Source organism: Lissotriton vulgaris, chromosome 4_1 (genome assembly GCF_964263255.1).
Source record: "Lissotriton vulgaris chromosome 4_1, aLisVul1.2, whole genome shotgun sequence".
Taxonomy (NCBI): domain Eukaryota; kingdom Metazoa; phylum Chordata; class Amphibia; order Caudata; family Salamandridae; genus Lissotriton; species Lissotriton vulgaris.
This window is the reverse complement of record NC_141691.1, coordinates 1388014455-1388029686: the sequence shown is the minus strand read 5'-3', so window position 1 is coordinate 1388029686 and position 15232 is coordinate 1388014455.

Below are 15232 nucleotides of genomic sequence, written 5' to 3'. Positions count from 1 at the left end.
ACTAAGAACTGGCAGTTCTTACAGTGCTCGCAGGAGTTCTATTACAAATCAAAACAAAGCAAGTGGGGATTTCCCAGGTTGCTGGAGGTTTGGTGTGTCGAATGAACTTGGTGTGCTCTCTAGGAATCCAAGGAAGTAGCTTTTGTCGTGCCTTGGACTGCAAAGGCGATTTACTGAAATATGGATCTGATTCGTATGCCATTATAGGGATATTATTGATTATAGCCGTACAGGGGCATAAAGTCACAATATTGAATCGGGTTCCTAGATAAAACACATCACCCTAAAGGTAGAATTTCCCGCAATAACCACAGCACACATCAAGGCGGACATAGCCATACAACAAGACAGAAACCTCCTGGACGTCCTCCTAATGACAGCAGTCAAAACAGTGCTAGCCAAATGGAAGGATACCACCAAAGCCACTTTCAAGGGGTGGATGAACTGGGTGACATACCTAAGGGGGGCTGACAGCACAGCACTGAGAAACACACCATGGAAGAACCCCAACAGAGGGATGTGGTCGACACTAGACAAATTCCTAGGCCCATACGAACCCCCATGAACAACCAAAAATAGTCTATACCGGTAGGAAGAAACTCCCACAAAAGATCGTCCAAAGCTGTAGGAAGACTCTCCCACAAGTAATTGGATAAGCTGTAGGATGTAGGTAGTGGCGAAGGAGTAGTGGTCTCAAACCCACGCCGAGACAGACGGTCAACCACAAAATAACCGCCCAGGACCTTTATGTTTTGTGTTATATTATATGTACCCTTTAGACACGAGACTAACCGCAAATACTTACATGTTCTATGTTACATGTGTACAGGTCAGAAGGGCAGGTAAGCGAAGCCCAATAGGCCGAAACGTATACCCCACTAATACAAGCAGCCAATACTATAACGCAATCTCCAGGATGGAAACACCCGCCAATTGTGCTATTTGTTGTATGTTATGTCATATATTGTAATGTGAAAATACCAATAAAAACATTTATAAAAAAAAGAGAGGTCTGAGGTAGATTCGGGACTGGATCCATTGCTAATCTCGCTCTGACATTTTATAGCGCCAGCCACGGTGTCTGAGCAGCGCTTTGAGTCCGTACACCTAGGGGCAGATTTACAAGCCCCTTGCAACACTTTTGTGTCACTTTTAACATGGGAAAAGTGGCGCAAGGGGCTTGTAAACCTGCCCCCTATTGTTTTACAAATAAAGCACAAGCTAAGTGCCCCAAGTTTAGTGATTTGGGACGAGTCGATACCATACCAGGATTTGGAAGTTGAAGTTCAACAACATATCTATAAAAATCAGTATATTTTTTACTTGTAGAGATATCTAAAAAGCTCTATATAAAGGGTCCCCTGACAAGATAGCTGCATTTGTTCTGTAAATGGGTTCCCTGGTCTGAGTAAAAAAAGCAATTGCCCTGCCTCTGTCCAATACCCAGATAGAAATGGAACCCCAGACATGCATTATGTAGGTAGAACAGGCCACCGGGGAAGGAATATAGGACAAGGAACTCACAGGCAATATTTGAGATGTTTAAAGTGGAAGTGATTTTTGTACATTACTTTATAGCTACTAGACACTGTTTTATGAACTCTAGAAATGTGCCTATTGCTAAATAAAACACACCAGCATGAGAACTATAAAAGCCTGTTAATAGCGCCGCTTTAGGGGCTGCATTCATAGCTTACTATAGAACCACCTCGAGGGTCCTTCTTATCCAGACATGTACTAGTTATTTATTGCGCACACGGGTCCTGGCCGTACAATTAACCCCATCTATCTCATTTCACAATTACTTGTGTGTCACCCATAAACCAGCCCCGTCACCACAGACATCTTTTGCAGATAAGGGACCCCCAAGCTTTCTTCAGTGTCTTTATCCCTGCCCGTATAGTGCTCAACTTGAACACGAGGTTCGGCGAGCTATAGCACTCTCCCTCCACCTATAAACCAGTGCCTGAAGCCAGGCACACAGACATTCGGGAAAGGAACAGTCAAACACAACAAAGAGGAATCTCTGCATACATCTTTTTCCCACGTGAGTGGGCCCTGCGCTCTGTGCTCGGGAGAACATGGTTGCACACTGGTAGCACATATCCCTCTGCCCATACAGCTCTCTCCTAGAACTAGGAACACATTGAGCTATAACACACTCGAAAAGAGACAGTCTAGCACAGCACAGAGGGATCTATGCATATATCTTTTTATCACAATCCCTTAGAGGGGGCCCTGGGGCTTTGCCCGGGAGGAGAGGGTTGTACACTCTGGGCCTGATTACGAGTTTGGCAGTGCAGGAGCCGACTGCCACACCGGTGCACGCTCCAACACCACCAAACCCATGGTGGCACCGCCCTCCAGATTACAAGTTTCCTTGAGTCTGAATGGCTGTTTTTGGTGGTCCCATGGCGGTGCCTCTGAAAATTGGCACTGCAGTGGGAACGCCATAAACAGTTCCTGAACGGCATGGACTGTAAAAACCATGCCATCCAGGAACTGGGGTGCCTACACAACGGGGGGCACATGTGCCCCCTGCATGCATTCTCATACATAAGGGCAACAGGGGGCCCTGTAGGACCCCCTTTGTTTCAGGACCGCCAGCCTTTTCATGGAGGAAAGAACTTCGTGACACTGCTAGCGGTCCTGAAACTCATAATATGCATGGCAGTGCTATAGCGGCCCTGACTGTCACGCCAATCCCAGGGTTCGAGACAGCAGCCCGTCCTTGCGCCACTGTTCCACCCCTGCAGTATGCCCATTGTTGTCAGAGACCCCCGTCCGTCTTCATTGTCCTTGCGTGACTATATTCTGTTCCTTCTCATTTGTATTTTTGTATTTTCCTGCTTACTTTAGTTCTGTCAGTATTAGTTTTAGTTTCCTGTTTATTTTGCTTGCCTGTGTGCTGTGCGTAGTTTTCCTGCCGCTGCTGCCAATGCGGCCCGCCCCCGATCCAAACCGCTCCCACCCCGACCTCTGCTCCTGCCCCCCTCCCCTTCATATGGCGACCGCTGTGCGGTCGCACAGCAGACGCACGCAGCGGGCGTGCTCCTGGCACGCCGAAGGCGCGCCTAAGGCAAGCCCGTACGTGCCTGGACAGCACCCAGTTCCAGACCCCTGGCCCCCGCGAGTGCCACAACACTCTACGCCTCTACCACGCCAACACCCTCAACACACTCAACGCCGTCCGATCCTCCACCTGCTTCCAGGCCCCCCGAGGCTCACCCATGGACCCTTCACCTGCCGAAACTGCAGCTACACCTGCCAGCGCACACCTGCACGTCTTCCACACCCCACCAAAGCAGACCACAACCATCTTAGATGCATACTAATCAACACACGCTCAGGCCACAAGCAAACAGTCGAACTCTGAGACCTGCTCGATTCATCCTCCCCGGACGTAGCCTTCCTGACGGAGACCTGGATGAATGCCTTCTCGGCACCCGACATAGCCATAGCCATCCCAGATGGCTACAAGATCACCCGCAGGGACCGAAACAACAAACCAGGAGGAAGAATTGCCATCGTCCACAGGAGCACCATCAGAATTTGAACCAGCACCGAAGATTCCATCAGCAGGGTCAAACACCTACACTTTCAGATCCACGTCGATCACAACACCACCCTCAGAGGAACCCTCGTCTACAGACCCCCCAGGACCCCGACTGCCGTTCAGTGCCTCCATCACCGACCTCATCAGCACGCACGCTCTAGCCTCCACAGACTACATTCTCATCAGAGACCTGAACTTCCACCTCAAGAACGCAAACGACCGCAACTCCACAACCTTGATCGACAACCTCGCCAACCTCGGACTCAAACAGCTCGTCACGACACCCACCCACTCCACCGGACACACTCTCAACCCCATCTTCTCCGCCAGCAACCACGTCACCTTCAGCCACACCACCGAACTCCACTGAACTGACCACCACTGCATCCACTTCTCCTTCGAGAAACACACAGCGCACAGCCAACCACAACGAATCCCCCACCGCAGCTGTAACAAAGTTACCCAAGAACAGCTTATCACCACCCTCGCTTGAGACCCCCATCCGAGCCCTCAGACACCAACACAGCTGCCCACAACTTCAGACAATGGATTGACGACTGCACCAACACCCTCGCCCCGATCAGGAAACCCTCAAACAGGCGCACAGACACGAGAGCCCTCTGGTTCAACGCCGACCACCAGACTTCCAAGCAAACCTGCCAAAGACTCGAGAAGCAATTGCGCCATGACCAGACAACCACGCAACCCTCAAGAACGCCAGACGCAAGCACCAGTAACTGATCCTATCCGCCAAAAGACCTCCTTCAAGGAATGCATCAACAACAACGCACACAACAGCAAAGAGCTCTTCACCATCGTGAAGGAATTCGCCAACCCCAGCTCCAATGACATCCCGCTGTTGCAAGAACTCTGCGACTCCCTGGCCCCCTTCTTCCACCGCAAGATTTCAGACATCCACAACAGCTTCGACACCAAGACTCCGACGACAGACGCCGATACCCCCGACTCAACACCCACCAAACACACCGACCTCCTGCTCTCCTGGAACAACTTCAACTAAGAAGACACCATCAAAATCATGAACACCATCCACTCCGGCTCACCTTCCGACCCCTGCCCCCACCACATCTTCACAAGGCAAGCTCCATCATTGCTCCCCAACTCTGGAAGATCATCAACAGCTCCTTCAAGACTGCTACCTTTCCGGTGAGCTGGAAACACGCAGAGATCAACACCCTACTCAAGAAACCCAAGGGGGACCCAAAGGACCTCAAGAACTTTTGACCAATCTCCCTGCTCCCATTCCTGGTGAAAGTCATTGAGAAGGTCGCCAACAGACAACTGACCCTCTTCCTTGAGGACAACAACATCCTGGACTCCTCCCAATCCTGTTTCCGAAGCAATCACAGCACCAAACCTGCCCTCATAGCCACCACCGACGACATAAGTGCCCTGATAGACAACAGCAAAACTGCGGGCCTCATCCTCCTGGACCTCTCGGCCGCCTTCAACGTCTGCCACCACACCCTGCGCACATGCCTCCATGACGCAGGGATCCACGTCAAAACCCTGAACTGGATCACCTCTTTCCTCACCGGTAGAACCCAGAAAGTCCACCTTCCCCATTCCGATCCAGAGCCTCCACGATCACCAGCAGCATACCCCAAGGATCATCCCTTAACCTGAACCTTTTCAACATCTACATGGCACCTCTCGCCAACATCGTCCGAGCGCACCACCTCAACATCCTCTCTTACACCGACGACACCCAGCTGATCCTCTCCCTCACTAAGGACCCAGCCACCGCCAAATCCAACCTCCACAAGGGAATGAAGGCTGTCGCAGAGTGGATGAAGACCAGCTGCCTGAAGCTGAACTCTGACAAGAGGGAAGTCCTCATCTTTGGCTCCACCCCCTCCGCATGGGATGACTCCTGGTGGCCGGCCACGCTGGCAACTGCCCCGACACCCACCAACCACACTCACAACCTGGGGTTCATCCGGGACTCAACGCTCTCTATGACCCAGCAAGTCAACGCGGTCTCCTCCTCCTGCGTCAACACCCTCCGCATGCTGCGCAAGATCTACAGATGGATCCCCACCGAAACCAGAAGGACAGTCACCCAAGCCCTCATCAGCAGCAGGCTGGACTACGGCATTACCCTCTACGCGGGAACCACGGCCAAACTCCAGAAATAACTTCAATGCATACAAAACGCCTCTGCGCACCTCATCCTCGGAATCCCTCACCACAGCCACATCACCGCCCACCTGAGAGACCTGCACTGTCTGCTGATCAACAAGAGGATCACCTTTAAGCTCCTCACCCACGCTCACAAAGCACTCCACAACGCCGGACCAGCATACCTCAATGAACGACTCACCTTCTACACCACAAACCCCCAGCTTCGCTCCGCTGACCTCACCCTCCCCACCGTCCCACGCATCGGCCAAACGACCACCGGCGGCAGATCATTCTCCCACCTCGCCGCCAAGACATGGAACACCCCCCCCACCCACCTGCGACAGACCCAGGACCTGCTGACCTTCAGGAGACTTCTCAAGATCAGTAGCTGCTTCTTCTTCTTCACGGGTGAATAGCGCGCTTTACAAATGTTTGATTGATTGATTGATTGATTGATTAAAGACTCCTAATTAGGCCCTCTGAAGCGATGCATGTACACCCTTGTCACACCTCGCTCAGCCTTAGTACCCGAACAATGCAAAGAATAAACGTAAAATACGATTTTACAGACTGATTCCCAAGCCTTGCCTGGAGAGTGGGAGTGAGGTGTTGTGTCTTCGTAAGCAATATGCCATGTACACAAGGACTAACAATGCATATACCGATGCATGGATGGGACAGGTGTTGTGCATGCAAATGAAACGTTTTAAGTTAGATATAATGCATGTACATAGTGCATTATGTAGAATCTGCGGTGTGCGTGTTAAATGGATCACTGAAATAATATCGAGGGACAAAATATCGACTTGCCAAAATATCGTGGACAAAATATCGACAGTCAAAATATCGAGTTTGTATCTACAAACAGGTAAGTACAAAAATATCGAGTACAAAATATCGTTAACAATAATATAGATGTAAAAAATATCGACTTTATTAAAAACAGTGTTAAATTAAATTAATATTAAATTTTAATTACTAAAATATACTTAAAAATGCTTACATTAAATTATAATAATTAAATAATAAATGAAAATAATAAAAATAATTTTTTACAATCTTATTTGTTGACCCTGAACCCTAAAAATACCCCTTTACCCAAAAACCCAAAACTGACCCTGAACCCTAAAAATACCCCTTTACCCAAAAACTGAAAACTGACCCTGAACCCTAAAAATACCCCTTTACCCAAGAACTGAAAACTGACCCTGAACCCTAAAAATAGCCCTTTACCCATGAACTGAAAACTGACCCTGAACCCTAAAAATACCCCTTTACCCATGAACTGAAAACTGACCCTGAACCCTAAAAATACCCCTTTACCCTAAAACTGAAAACTGACCCTGAACCCTAAAAATGCCCCTTTACCCAAAAACTGAAAACTGACCCTGAACCCCAAAAATACCCCTTTACCCTAAAACTGAAAACTGACCCTGAACCCTAAAAATGCTCCTTTACCCAAAATGTATCAATATTATTTAATTACCAATTAATTATTAATTAACAATAACAATAAAGTAAATATATTAGCACATTAGCTATAATTATTTTAATAATTAATATTATTTTTTCCCAATGAATTACTTAAAAATAACACAAAATTATAAAAATAAAAAATTTACTCTAATTAATGTAATTAACTAATTACAATTAATTAATTACCAATTAATTACTAATACAAAATATGTTCAAAATTATATTAATTAACTAATTAATATTAATTAATTATCAATTATTTATTAATTAAAAATATTAACAAACATATATTAATTAATTAATTATTATTAAATTACTTCCCACCCTATTCCCCTATAAACCCACAACCCTCTACAGAATTACATTACGCAATTATTATAAAAACAAAATTCATTTAATAAAATATTTTATAACATTAAGACACACTTTTCACACATATTATTACATAAAAATACACTATAAAATATTATATATTATTAAAAATTCGATATTTTTGCTATCTATATTTTATACAGTCGATATTACTTCACTTACCTGAAAAACGATATTTTTGTAGTCGATATTATGTCCAGTCGATATTTTGTCCAGTCTATATTTAAAACTCGATATTATGTCCAGTCGATATTTTGGAGTCGATATTTTGTCTGTACACCATGTTAAATATTGGACGGATTTGTCAGCATGAGCTGAAAGCCATTTTGTATTTCTGGCAGCCATTTTAGTTAGCTATGTGCTGCCACGTGCTCGCCATGTGCTCTGTCCTCCTTCAGTGTTGACTGCTCTTGTAATCTGCCTAGAAACAAACTATATTCAGCATCTTCTACCTTCGCACTGTTCCTAGTACGTAAATGTCAGGATGTGTTTGCCAAAAACAGCCACTGTTAGCTCCTCCCACTTTGTTGAGCTAGCAGATCCTGTATGCCCATATAGTCATTTTGCATGCTTACATGTGCCAGGACCTCCCCTTGGTCTTATGCTGACTATGTAACCCTAAGCATATATAAGGCCCCAGTTTTCTGTACTCCTTAGACTGCCTCATTCAGTTGCTAAGGCTTCTGTGTGACATAGTCTCCTTCATCTGAGGTTTAATAAATATGTATTTTATATTACAGCTTCTGTGCCAATTTCTTCTTTGTTGGTGTAAAAAGACCAAGTATCAGTGGGACCCCTGAGAAGGTTTGTTGTTTTCTTCATGTGATCAGAGCTGGGGGTACGGTCTGCTGTCTCGGTGCTTATAAACGCCCCCTCGAGTGTATCAGCTTCAAATTAACAAGGGTAACTTTATGGCAGCGTCTCATGTGTTTTTTTACTGGTATCTGGCCCTATATTAATCAGCAGCTCCTTTTGAACGGGGCTCCTGTACCTCACAGCCCCTTAAGTCAGGATACTTAAAAGGGATTCAGGGTCGGAACACGTTCATGGAACACTTTTCACCCGGGTGACAGGTAGACATAAAGCAAGGCCCTCGGTGTTTCCTCTCACACAGCAGTAACTTGCTGCTGGTTTTCCACCACGTCACACTCACCCCTTCCAGGAGTGACTCACCACTGCCACAGAGTCAGAAGAAGACTTGTGACTTTGATCTGTCTCCAGGCGAGTATGAAAGTTGTTACCAGCTCAGCCCTCCAGTCCCAACCCCGCGTCTCCTGAGCCAATATAGATGTGCTGTTTATTTTAGTAGACGGACCGGCTCGGTCAGGCGAACCCTGTGCTCCTTTGGAGACTTGGGGACTGTGGTTGTAATCCCCCGGGCCCCTAACATTTCGCAGGTAGAAGTGCGCATGTCAGGCTGGTCACAGCAATGCACCTGTCCAATCCGACATGCGCACTTCACCCCAAGACTCGGCTGAACCTGTGTAATTTGTTCAATTGAGCTCTGCCCCCCCCTCCCGCCCCCACATTCCCCGCGCTCTCACGCATGTAAAAAGTCAAATTCTGTCCAGGCTATTCCGAAATAAAAGCAATCCACTGTGGCTAGGGAGAAATTTAATCAAAACCTTGAAGTTAGGGCCCAGGGGCACAAATCAAAAAGGGGGGGGAGGCATGCCCCCAGGCTCCAAGAATCAAACTGCCGTTGTGCACATTCCCAGATTTACCTTGAGTGTTCGACCTTGCAATGCGTCCAAATGCTATGCCTTCCCAAGGGAGACGCAACAAGGAGAAATACTTTTATTTCTTCTCATTTTTTCCCCTTTCTACGTGTGCAGGATTCTGCAGCACACGTAGAAAGAGGTAAAAGTTTCAAAGGATTGTTTTTGTGCAGGAAGGTTTGCTTTCCTACACAAAAACAATCCTGCCTGCAACGCAGGCCCCCTTGCACCGTAGTGCAAGGGTGCCTGCGATGGAGCTAGGCTGTCAAAAGTGCACCAGCGCAAGGAGAATGCAGGAATGCGCCGCATCCTGATATGCAGTGCATTGTGCTGCATAAACAAATGATACATATGGCCCCTAGCGTATACTACAACCATATGTTTGAACGGATGTTGTAGAAAAATGAATTATTCAGAAGTGCAAACAGGAGCACTATGTCATGTGAGCAGCCGTTCCCACATAGGACGCCTGCTATGGTGTGCCTCCAGTTGGCTCCATTGTGCTTCTCTGAACCTCAAAGTTTGAGTCAGTGTTGCTTTGAAGCTCAAACCAACGCTGACTGGGTCGAAACGCCGCCAACAACACTAGCAATCTTTATAACAATTTCAAACCTCCATAAATCGGATGTTTTCCCTCAGCAGCAGCTGATTTCACTTCCATTAAATGATGTCAGCTTTTACGGTATTCATGTTTACACTTCGTAAATATGCACTGTTTGATCGCCAAGTGCACTGAAAACCTTTCCACGATTTTTGTGTTGGGCCAAGGGAAAGTGATCCACACGAGTTCAGTATTATGCCCAAAAAACCTTCGGGCTATGCGTTCACTTTCTTCTTCTGAGCTGTAGAAATGCCCGTGAGCACCAAGGCGCGTGAGCTAACGTCATGAATCTGGATGTACAATAAACATAGGCATATATTTTAACTGGAGAGGAGTGTCCCCTGTGTGTGTGCATCAGCAGTGACAGGCTGGATGAAGAGAAGTGGGAATTGGCTTAGAGGCCGAGAGTACTGGTCAATATCGAGACCTGCACAAATGCAGTTGCCATTTATTTACGAGTAATCGGCAGGGAATCACCAGAAGGGGTTTGCCACTTTTCAAATGCATGAAGACATTAGACAGACGTACACGTATTTTGGGTGGCTTGCATGGAGGCTGTCTATGGCCAGCAATTTAAGTAATGGAATGAGGGATGATCCAATAATAAGTCGAAGTTGCACATGGTATCTATTTTATGTTATTGTCTTTCTTCGTAGGTAGTACGTGGCTACTCCAGAAGAAGGCGCTGGCCGCCGAAACGCGCGTCGAGAATTATTCTGTGCCACTTTTTTAATTTTAATATGTACTTTTGTTTATTATATTTTGTAATGCTGATTTAATTATTGCTGATGTGATTTTATTAATTGTATTTGAGAACCAGATTTTATTATTATTTTCTTTATTTACTGTGTTAATAAAGCCTAGCTTTTTGAAACTTTGGTTATAGAATTCCTCTCTTATGTCACTTACTTTATGATCATTAAGAATTAATTGCCTAGGTTGTTAAATTTCATGTGTTGCCTTATCCCTGACCTAGGAATTACTGTATATAATTCTCAGGGGGTCCTTGATACCTGTGTGGAGTGGTGTGGCTCACTGGTTAGAGGCGGCAGACCCGGAAACAGAGAACGGCCCGGTACCAGGGTTCAATTCCCGACGTGGCAGGGTCGTGGACCAGGGTCAGCCGACTTGATAATTCTCGCCTCGGTGCCTACTCTAACTAAGGATCACACTCGGCAACTCTGGGCATTAGCTTGCCTCATCTCTACAACGGCCCCCCACATTCGCCGGGGATGCCTGGTTTCACCTTGGAGATACCCAGTAGGGACCATCTCACAGGGATAGCCAGGACGGGTTCCCCAGCGGTCTACAGCGCCACGACGCCTCAGGGCAGCAGTGCGCTTTACAAGACCACATACATACATACCTATGAATAAACTAACCATGTTGCTGCCTTCTACACACACAGCCAGCAGCTTGTCAATCAGTGCTTTTTTAACCTCCTTTTTAATGGTACTGCAGCCGCAGCTAGGCGGGTTTATACCTTAAATCAGGATCCCATAAACTGAACCTGTCACGTGAATGCTCAAAATGGCGGATCAGAAAAGGGGGTGGTGATGAACAGAGTGTCTGAATTAAGCAGACCACTCTTACCCAGTCCAAGGATCAGGGCTTGATCCATCACCGTTATTTATCTCACTGCACCATCCCAGCTCAGAACCTGGCTATATGCAAATCAGTCTGTCCCTGGCCCAGTGCATCATGGGAACAGGGCAGACTAAACTACCAAGCCAATTCTTCACCAGAAAGGAGACAAGCTACCGGGGACCGGTTTCTGGCATTTCAGCCTTCTTCGGCCCGGCTTGCTTGAATCCTGATGGTGCAGTGAGAAAGGGACTCATGTCTGAGTATACCCTGCCACACCTATAGTGGCCAAAAACGATTCAGAAAAGGGGGTGGTGATGAACAGAGTGTCTGAATTAAGCAGACCACTCTTACCCAGTCCAAAGATCAGGGCTTGATCCATCACCGTTATTTATCTCACTGCACCATCCCAGCTCAGAACCTGGCTATATGCAAATCAGTCTGTCCCTGGCCCAGTGCATCATGGGAACAGGGCAGACTAAACTACCAAGCCAATTCTTCACCAGAAAGGAGACAAGCTACCGGGGACCGGTTTCTGGCATTTCAGCCTTCTTCGGCCCGGCTTGCTTGAATCCTGATGGTGCAGTGAGAAAGGGACTCATGTCTGAGTATACCCTGCCACACCTATAGTGGCCAAAAACGATTCAGAAAAGGGGGTGGTGATGAACGGAGTGTCTGAATTAAGCAGACCACTCTTACCCAGTCCAAAGATCAGGGCTTGATCCATCACCGTTATTTATCTCACTGCACCATCCCAGCTCAGAACCTGGCTATATGCAAATCAGTCTGTCCCTGGCCCAGTGCATCATGGGAACAGGACAGACTAAACTACCAAGCCAATTCTTCACCAGAAAGGAGACAAGCTACCGGGGACCGGTTTCTGGCATTTCAGCCTTCTTCGGCCCGGCTTGCTTGAATCCTGATGTTGCAGTGAGAAAGTGACTCATGTCTGAGTATACCCTGCCACACCTATAGTGGCCAAAAACGATTCAGAAAAGGGGGTGGTGATGAACAGAGTGTCTGAATTAAGCAGACCACTCTTACCCAGTCCAAAGATCAGGGCTTGATCCATCACCGTTATTTATCTCACTGCACCATCCCAGCTCAGAACCTGGCTATATGCAAATCAGTCTGTCCCTGGCCCAGTGCATCATGGGAACAGGGCAGACTAAACTACCAAGCCAATTCTTCACCAGAAAGGAGACAAGCTACCGGGGACCGGTTTCTGGCATTTCAGCCTTCTTCGGCCCGGCTTGCTTGAATCCTGATGGTGCAGTGAGAAAGGGACTCATGTCTGAGTATACCCTGCCACACCTGTAGTGGCCAAAAACGATTCAGAAAAGGGGGTGGTGATGAACAGAGTGTCTGAATTAAGCAGACCACTCTTACCCAGTCCAAAGATCAGGGCTTGATCCATCACCGTTATTTATCTCACTGCACCATCCCAGCTCAGAACCTGGCTATATGCAAATCAGTCTGTCCCTGGCCCAGTGCATCATGGGAACAGGGCAGACTAAACTACCAAGCCAATTCTTCACCAGAAAGGAGACAAGCTACCGGGGACCGGTTTCTGGCATTTCAGCCTTCTTCGGCCCGGCTTGCTTGAATCCTGATGGTGCAGTGAGAAAGGGACTCATGTCTGAGTATACCCTGCCACACCTGCAGTGGCCAAAAACGATTCAGAAAAGGGGGTGGTGATGAACAGAGTGTCTGAATTAAGCAGACCACTCTTACCCAGTCCAAAGATCAGGGCTTGATCCATCACCGTTATTTATCTCACTGCACCATCCCAGCTCAGAACCTGGCTATATGCAAATCAGTCTGTCCCTGGCCCAGTGCATCATGGGAACAGGGCAGACTAAACTACCAAGCCAATTCTTCACCAGAAAGGAGACAAGCTACCGGGGACCGGTTTCTGGCATTTCAGCCTTCTTCGGCCCGGCTTGCTTGAATCCTGATGGTGCAGTGAGAAAGGGACTCATGTCTGAGTATACCCTGCCACACCTATAGTGGCCAAAAACAATTCAGAAAAGGGGGTGGTGATGAACAGAGTGTCTGAATTAAGCAGACCACTCTTACCCAGTCCAAAGATCAGGGCTTGATCCATCACCGTTATTTATCTCACTGCACCATCCCAGCTCAGAACCTGGCTATATGCAAATCAGTCTGTCCCTGGCCCAGTGCATCATGGGAACAGGGCAGACTAAACTACCAAGCCAATCCTTCACCAGAAAGGAGACAAGCTACCGGGGACCGGTTTCTGGCATTTCAGCCTTCTTCGGCCCGGCTTGCTTGAATCCTGATGGTGCAGTGAGAAAGGCACTCATGTCCGAGTATACCCTGCCACACCTATAGTGGCCAAAAACGATTCAGAAAAGGGGGTGGTGATGAACAGAGTGTCTGAATTAAGCAGACCACTCTTACCCAGTCCAAAGATCAGGGCTTGATCCATCACCGTTATTTATCTCACTGCACCATCCCAGCTCAGAACCTGGCTATATGCAAATCAGTCTGTCCCTGGCCCAGTGCATCATGGGAACAGGGCAGACTAAACTACCAAGCCAATTCTTCACCAGAAAGGAGACAAGCTACCGTGAAAGAATTGGCTTGGTAGTTTGGTTTGCCCTGTTCCCATGATGCACTGGGACAGGGACAGACTAATTTGCATGTAGCCAGGTTCTTAGCTGGGATGGTGCAGTGAGCTAAAAAACGGTGATGGATCAAGCACTGATCTGTTGACTGGGTAGGAGTATTCTGCTTAATTCAGAAACTCTGTCCATCACCACCCCCTTTTCTGAATCGTTTTGTCCACCATAAGCGTGGAAGGGTATACTCAGATGTGAGTCCCTTGCTCATTGCACCATCAGGATTCAAGCAAGCCGGGCCGATGACGGCTGTAATGCCAGAAACCGGTCCCCGGAAGCTTGTTTCCTTCCCAGTGAAAGAATTGGCTTGGTAGTTTGGTTTGCCCTGTTCCCATGATGCACTGGGACAGGGACAGACTAATTTGCATGTAGCCAGGTTCTGAGCTGGGATGGTGCAGTGAGCTAAAAAACGGTGATGGATCAAGCATTGATCTGTTGACTGGGTAGGAGTATTCTGCTTAATTCAGAAACTCTGTCCATCACCACCCCCTTTTCTGAATCGTTTTGTCCACCATAAGCGTGGAAGGGTATACTCAGATGTGAGTCCCTTGCTCATTGCACCATCAGGATTCAAGCAAGCCGGGCCGATGACGGCTGTAATGCCAGAAAACGGTCCCCGGAAGCTTGTTTCCTTCCCAGTGAAAGAATTGGCTTGGTAGTTTGATTTGCCCTGTTCCCATGATGCACTGGGACAGGGACAGACTAATTTGCATGTAGCCAGGTTCTGAGCTTAGATGGCGCAGCGAGCTAAAAAACGGTGATGGATCAAGCACTGATCTGTTGACTGGGTAGGAGTATTCTGCTTAATTCAGAAACTCTGTCCATCACCACCCCCTTTTCTGAATCGTTTTGTCCACCATAAGCGTGGAAGGGTATACTCAGATGTGAGTCCCTTGCTCATTGCACCATCAGGATTCAAGCAAGCCGGGCCGATGACGGCTGTAATGCCAGAAACCGGTCCCCGGAAGCTTGTTTCCTTCCCTGTGAAAGAATTGGCTTGGTAGTTTAGTTTGCCCTGTTCCCATGATGCACTGGGACAGGGACAGACTCATTTGCATGTAGCCAAGTTCTGAGCTGGGATGGTGCAGTGAGCTAAAAAACGGTGATGGATCAAGCACTGATCTGTTGACTGGGT